Source organism: Trichechus manatus, unplaced genomic scaffold (assembly GCF_000243295.1).
Source record: "Trichechus manatus latirostris isolate Lorelei unplaced genomic scaffold, TriManLat1.0 scaffold00011, whole genome shotgun sequence".
In the NCBI taxonomy this organism is placed as follows: domain Eukaryota; kingdom Metazoa; phylum Chordata; class Mammalia; order Sirenia; family Trichechidae; genus Trichechus; species Trichechus manatus.
The window spans coordinates 3,697,082-3,705,139 of record NW_004443947.1 but is presented as its reverse complement, the minus strand read 5'-3'; positions in this window follow the sequence as shown (position 1 = coordinate 3,705,139).

The following is an 8,058-nucleotide window of genomic DNA, read 5'->3' as shown; positions in this document are numbered from 1 at the left end:
AAGGGGACAAGGAAGCTGGTGATAGGGAACCCAAGGTTGAGTAAGGATATTGTTGATGTGTTGTGGGATTGTTAACCATTGTCATAGGGCAACATGTGTATTAACTGTTAAATACGAAACTATTTTGTTCTGTAAGCCTTCATCTTAAGTGAGAATAACAGCACAATTGGAAGAGTGTAGTCAATGTCACTGAACTGTGCATGTAGAAATTTTTGAAATGGTGTATCTATGGCTATGTGTATTTTCACCAAAAAAAAAAAAGGTTGAGAAGTTAGAGGGTTGACATATTGTTAACCAATGTCTTAAAACAATATGTGTACTACTGTTTCATGAGTAACTATTTGTTCTGTAAGCCTTCCCCTGAAGTAAAATAAAAAAAAAAAGTGGACTGAGGCAGCACTACAGCCCCTTTCTGGGACCTCCCTAAAGGACAGTGGTGAAGGGAAATCCTCCCAATGGGCAGAACTTCGAGCAGTGCACCTGGTTGTTCACTTTGCTTGGGAGGAGAAATGGCCAGATGTGCAATTATACACTGATTCATGGGCTGTGGCCAATGGTTTGGCTGGATGGTCTGGGACTTGGAAGGAACATAATTGGAAAATTGGAGGCAAGGATTTATGCGGAAGAGGTATGTGGATAGACCTCTCCAAATGGGCTAAAGAAGTGAAGATATTTGTGTCTCATGTGAATGTTCACCAAAGGGTGACCTCAGCAGAGGATGATTTTAACAATCAAGTGGATAGGATGACACCTTCTGTGGAAACCAGTCATCCTTTTTCCCTAGCTACTCCTCCCATTGCTCAGTGCTCATGAACAAAGTGGCCATGGTGGCAGCGATGGAGGTTATGCATGGGCCCAGCAGCATGGACTTCCACTCACCAAGGTTGACTTGGCTACAGCCTCTGCTGAGTGCTTAATCTGCCAGCAACAGAGACCAGCACTGAGTCCCCGATATGGCACCATCCCTCGAGGTGATCAGCCAGCAACCTGGTGGCAAGTTGATTGCATTGGACCACTTCCATCATGGAAAAGGCAACATTCTGTCCTTGCCGGAATAGACACTTACTCTGGATATGGATTTGCCTTCCCTGCACGCAATGCTTCTGCCAAAACTACCATCCGTGGACTTACAGAATGCCTTTTCTACCATCATGGTATCCCACACAGCATTGCCTCAGATCACGGGACTCACTTCACAGCAAATGAAGTGCAGCAGTGGGCCCATGCTCATGGAATTCACTGGTCTTACCATGTTCCCCATCATCCTGAAGCAGCTGGCTTGATAGAAGAATGGAATGGCCTTCTCAAGAAACAATTATGGTGCCAGCTACTTGGCAATACCTTGCAGGGTTGGGGCAATGTTCTTCAGGAGGCTGTATATGCTTTAAACTAGCTTCCAATATATGGTGCTGTTTCTGCCATAGCCAGGATTCATGGGGCCAGGAAATGGGAGTGGCACCACTCACTATTACCCCTAGTGACCTTAGTGCAAGTTTTTTGCTTCCTGTCCCCTTGACCTTATGCTCTGCAGGCCTAGAGGTCTTAGTTCCAAAGGGAGGAGTGCTCCCACCTGGAGACACATGACTGATTCCATTGAACTGGAAGTTAAGAATGCCACCTGGCCACTTTGGGCTCCTTATTCCTCTGGATCAACAGGCAAAGAAGGGAGTTATGATACTGGCTGGTGTGATTGATCCTGATTACCAAGAGGAAATCGGATTGATATTACATAATGGAGGTAAAGAAGAGTATGTCTGGAATGCAGGAGATTCCTTAGGGCGTCTCTTAGTACTATCATGCCCTGTGATTAAAGTCAATGGAAAACTATAGCAACCTAATTTCAACATGACTACTAATGACCCAGACGCTGCAGGAATGAAAGTTTGAGTCACTCCACCAGGCAAAGAACCACAACCAGCTGAGATGCTTGCTGAGGGCAAAGGGAATACAGAATGGGTGGTGGAAGAAGGTAGTTCTAAATACCAGTTACGGCCACGTGACCAGTTGCAGAAATGGGGACTGCTTTGTATGTGTGCATCAAATATTTTTGTTTCCTTCACTTATAAAATATAAGCTGTAAATGGGGCTAGTGCATTTTCGATTGTACGTTAGTTGTATCATGTTAGGCGCAAGTATGACTTTTTTTCTTTATTCAGAGATTATCTATGGTTTAAGAAGATGTGTACATGTGCCAAGTTGACAAGGGGTGGACTGTGATGGTTAAGATTGTGTATCAACTTGGCTGGGCCATGATTCTCCGTGTTTTAATGTAATCACTCCCATGATTTAATATACTGTGAGTAGCCAATCAGATGAAAGGGAGTCTCCTTGGGGGTGTGGCCTGCATCTATATATAAGCAGACATTCTGGCTTTCTGCTTTCTCTGGATCCTGCGGCTGCCTCCTGTCATCTCATCTCCAGTTCTTGGGACTTGAGCTGTCAGCTTATCTGCCAAACTTGGGATTCCTCCATCTGTACAGCCTGTAAGCAGGACACTGCTCCCCGACCTACTGATCTTGGGCTTGCCAGCTTCTGTGTCTGTGTGACTTGGGAGAGGCCTCTACCCTGATCAACGGACTTGGGAAATGAGCTGTTTCCTTGATATACATCTCTCTATATATATATTTATACACTTTGCTGGTTTTGCTTCTCTAGAGAACTCAGCCTAAGACAGGAGGTAAGGAGCTTGTGTTAGGATGCACATCAACTCCATTGTGCACTGTTTTATTTAGTCAACATTTTCTGGACAGCAAGACTTTCTCAGTGAAGGAAGCAGTGTAACGATTTACCTTCTGTACACGCTCTTTATCTTGTCACATCCCAGCGCTTTTAGTAGCAATAGTCTCGTGGATGAAAAAGACTTTGCACAAATGATTGCACAGTAATTGCTATTAGGATCAATGTTAGGAGGAAAAGGGGCAGGCTGCTAAGAGAGAGTGTAACAGGGTGACAGGAAGTCCTGTCCTGGCTTGGAGTAGGGGAGTGGGCTCATGAAGCATCCTGAAGACCTGTGGAAGGAATAAGACTTATGTAGTCAAAGAGTGTGCATGGAGGGGTGATGAAAAAGGGCCTTTCAGGAAGAAGTCACTTGCTTGTGAAGACCCTAAGCGGAAAAGAATCTGTCCTGCTTGGGAATCAGAGAAAAAACATGTGGGCGGAAGGGAGTACTCTCGTGAGAAGGCTCCCAGCAGATTCCACGAGGAACAACTTGTGCTAGGTGAGAAAGAAAACACTTAAAGGAGAGTACAGCACTTTCTCCTGGGATCTTATGTTGGTGCTTTCTGTTCCATAGGCCCCAGCAGGAGCGTGCTGCGTTTCTGATGACCTTAACCAGATCCCACTGAGGGCAAACTGGACAGCTGGGTCAGAAACTTTGTTTCTGTTTTTCTGTGGGTCAAGTCACTCACTAAACTCGAGTCAGGTTCATGGCCGTAGTTATCTGAGTACCAAGAGCTAGGGCTGCTAACCAAAAGGTCAGTAGTTCAAATCCACCAGCTGCTCCTTGGAAACCCTATGTGGAGGTTCTACTCTGTCGTTTAGAGTCTCTGTGAGTCAGAATTAACTTGACTGCAACGAGTTTATGGGAGTAGTGGTGGTTCAGTGGTAGAATTCTCGCCTTCCATGCTTCCATGCTAGAGACCCAGGTTCGATTCCCAGCCAGTGTACCTCATGCGTAGCCACCGCCTGTCTATCAGTGAAGACTTGCGTGTTGCTGTGATGCTGAACAGGTTTCAGCGGGGTGACCTACTTCCTACAATCAGCCAATGAAAATCCTATGATCAAAATAGTCCGATCAGAAACAGATCATGGGAATGGCATAGGACCAGACAGTGTTTCGTACCATTGTGCTTGGAGTCGCCATGAATCAGGGCCAACTAAAAGGCAACTAACAACAACACGTGTTCAGTAAATACTTGTGTGGTCCAGATTTGGTGAAGAAGAAGAGAAAAGTCAGGGTAAGGATGAGGAAAGCTGGAAATGAGAGAGAGGGTCTTGGCTGTCCCTACTCAGAGCAGGGAGGCAAAGTTGGAAGGCCCAGAAGGAATAAAGGCCTGACCCCCTCCCTAATCCTAAGACTCCCACCCTTAGCAGAGTTGTTTGATTTTCTGATGCTCTCTTTGCCCCTGGGAGACATGGCATTGACATTCCCAGCTGTCTGGGATAGGGGTGAACAGGGCAGGGAGTAGGGCTTTTGGGAGCTCAATGATTTAATTTAACAAACTAATGGAAGAAAACACTCTGGCAGTAATTTGTGAAGAAGAATGACATTCCAGAAGCTGTTCGGGGCAGTAGGTGTTGGTGAAGCCAACCATAAAAATGCTGAACATTCCTAATTGCTCACCTCCTCTGTAATTATCTCCCTGGACTATATATCACCAGTTCTGACTTCTCAGGCAACAGGAGGAAATCTTTGCAATCAGACAGAAGAGTTAGAATCAGGGCTCCACCACTGAGTCACTGTATGAACTCTGGAAGTAGTTTCACACCCTTAACCTCTATTTCCCTATCTATAAAATAAGAGTTCAAACTCAGGGCCTATGTGAGGTTTAAGTAAGACAATGGATGGGAATGCAATTGGCCAGCCTACAGCAACTAAGATGGCTCAGGACCTGTTAGTTGTGAATTTGCCTGCTCCTGCACCATTCCCATGATGAGTTGTGGATTGGACCATTGTGATCATAGGGTTTTCATTGGCTGATTTTCGGAAGTAGATCACCAGGCCTATTAGTTGTGCACCTTAGGGAGGGCAGGATAACTTTGGAGCCCACATGTTTTCATCTCTCTGGCTCAAGAATTCTTATTTCTGTGCAAAATTGTGTGTATGTATGATTATTTTTCTGAGGTAGAGACTCCAAACCATTTGTACCACCCAGCAACTCCTGTCCAGCTTTAGGTAGCAAAAAATACCCTGAGAGTTCTTAGAAATGCATATATTCAGGCCTTGCCAGCAGAAATTCTGAACTGTAGGTCTAGGGAAAGACCCCCAATTCTGATGCAGATGAGAATGGACCCCACTTTGGAGACTTTAAGTGTCCCCATGCCCAAGACAGAGCCTGGCATAGAGCCCACACTCAGTAAGGGTTTTGAGGAATGAATGCAGGAGACGAATTAATCAATTTCAATACAGCTTGTCCTGGAAGAATGCTTCCAGAAGGCACTCATGGCTGCCTAAAATATCTCTACACATTTCACACCACAAAGATGGTGCCTGCCTCCCAGAGGGCTCTGCACAGAGGAGGGGGTCTCAGAGGCATCTGCCCATCCTGGGACATTAGTCAGGCCTGGCAATGATGGGGAGGCAGAAAGCCACCCGAGGACAAATCCTATGCTATTTCCAGCCGCTCTGTGTCATCACTGTGGAGAAGAGAGGAAGCTGGGAAAAGATGAAAGAACCTCACTTGTGATTCTTTGCAAAAAGCAATATGGTGTGATGGTCTTAGACCAAGCTGGGCAAAAAACATAGGGCTTTGGAGGAGAATATACCTGGATTTTAATCTTGGCGAGTCACATCACCTCTTTGAGCCTCAGTTTCTTCATCTGAAAAATTGGGAGTAATGTTACCTACCTCAGAAGATTGCTATGTGGATTCAGTACATGGCGGGACTTCTCCATGTTCTAGGCATTAAGGACACAGCTGTGAGAACAGACCACAGCCCCTGCCTTCAGAGAGCTGCCATCTTAGGTGCCAGCACTGGGCTGAGTGCTCGCATCCATGCCCTTGGGACTCTCCCTCTTTCTGTCAGTGTGCTTTTCATTCCGTCATGGCTGTACTTAGTGTTATGTTGGGTGTTCTGCCTATTTACTCAAAGCTTATGTTCAAAAAAAACAACTCACTGATGTCCAGTAGATTCTGACTCATAGCTACTCTATAGGACAGACTAGAACTGCCCCACAGGGTTTCCAAGGTTGTAATCTTTACAGGAGCGGCATTTTTCTCCTTCATTGCCGCTGGTGGGTTCGAACTGCTGAGCTTTCAGTTAGCAGCCAAGCTCTTGCTTAACCACTGCAACACCAGGGCTCCTTCTTGGTGGTCCAGAGGCACCATTTTAGTCCCAGAACCAGGCCTCACTTAACGTAAGCCCCTCCTGGTTGCTGCTGCAGAGCCTGTGTGCAGTGTAGATCCCTATGGTTCTTTGTCCTGGGCCACTTGACTCATACCCCTCTGACACTGGTGCCTGGGCAGGGACCATTGCTGTTTGATCCCTGCAGGTCCCTGGTAAGCACCCAGAGGGAAACAGCCTGCACCCCCAGGGCCATTTTTTTGAAGCATTATGCTTCCTTCCCTCCAGAAAGATGCTTTCCAGCTAAGCCCAGAACATGTTTCTCCCTTACCTCTTACCCCCATCCTCTGTTTTCCTTCTTTTCTTCACATTTCTTAGTGATGGTAGTGATCAGAGCTACTTTTGATGGAAGTTCATGATGTGTCAGGCATTTTGCCATACCATAACACGCATGAAGAAATACAGCCAGAGTGCTCCTTAGAAGCTAGGATGGCGAGACTATGTCTCACGTACTTGGACATGTAATCAGGAAGGACCAGTCCCTGGAGAAGGACATCATGCTTGGTAAAGTAGAACGTCAGAGAAAAACAGGAAGACCCACAATGAGATGGATTGACACAGTGGCTGCAACAATAGGCTCAAGCATAACAATGATTGTGAGGATGGCGCAGGACTGGGCAGTGTTTTGTTCTGTTGTACATGGGGTCGCTATGAGTCAGAACTGACTTGACGGCACCAAACAACAACAACATAACATGCATTGAACTCTTTCATTGTCACAATCACTCTATGTGGTGGGCACTGTTAAACGTTTACACTCACTGTAAGGAAACCAACATTCAGAGACATTCAGGTAACTTGTGTGGAACCACAAGACAAGTAGGTAGTGGAGTCAGGGCTCAGAGCCTGTCACTGGGGTGGCTCCCTCGTTTCCCTGCTGTTACCTATTTCTTCAGTGAGTCTCCACCCACCTCTGGATATCCCTGTACCTGTCATCCCTGTACCTGTCTGTGTCTCTCTCTCTTTCTCCTTCCCTCACTGGCTTCCTCCCTCTCAAAGTAAATGCCCAGCACTTCTCAGGGACCTAGTTCCCCATATCCTCTCTTGGGGGCCACTTGGGAACATAGCCCCTTTGTCCACCCTACAGATGGACTCAAGTGAGGTCAGAGGATGGGCAGAATGATGAGAATAAAAGTTAATCTGAGACATCTACAAGAACCAACAGGAAAGTATCTATGATTTCTGTTAATGCCAGAGTCGCAGATACCCAATGTTCATAATGAAAGGACACTCTAAATTTCAGATAGAAGTTAGTAAACATAAAAATTGCTTTCCCCATACAAGTTCATGGATTCTGAATTCTGTCAACAGACTCCTTGAAAGTAGAGATTCCCTGTGAACCTATCATAACAGAATCTGAGCTGTCAGGTAACTGTTTTTGTGTCCTTTTTGCCTTATGAGTTCCTGGCATATACGGACTGTGTCTTATTCTCTGCTCCACGGTTGAGATCCTGTTATGATTCCTGATCACTAATGCCACCTCCAGCCACATCACTCTAATCTGCCACATGTCCTTGGAGAAAACGAACATTATTGCTTTTTACCCTTGGTTTCCACAGCACTCAGCAAGGCCTGGCTTAGGGAGTCTTCTAAATATATGTTGGAAGAAAGAAAGGTGAGAGGGAGGGAGGGATGGAAGGAAAGAGGGAGGAAGGGAGAGAGAAAGGGAGGGATAAACTAAAAAAAGGCAGGGGGGGGAGAGAAGAGGGTTGAGGGAGGAAAGGAAGGAGGGAGGGAGGTGATGGAATGATCCTCATGGGCATCCACACAACTTGGAGGAACTGCAAGCAACTCTTTCCAGCCTTCATATGCTGCTACAAACTGAGCCCTATGAAACCTAGATTTATGTCCATTTTCTGGCAAGGGTATGTGACTTGTCATTTTTTTTTTTCCTTTCATTTTATTTTAATTGTACTTCAGGTGAAGGCTTACAGAACAAATAGTTTCTCATGAAACAGTAGTACACATGTTGTTTTATGACATTGGTGAACAACCC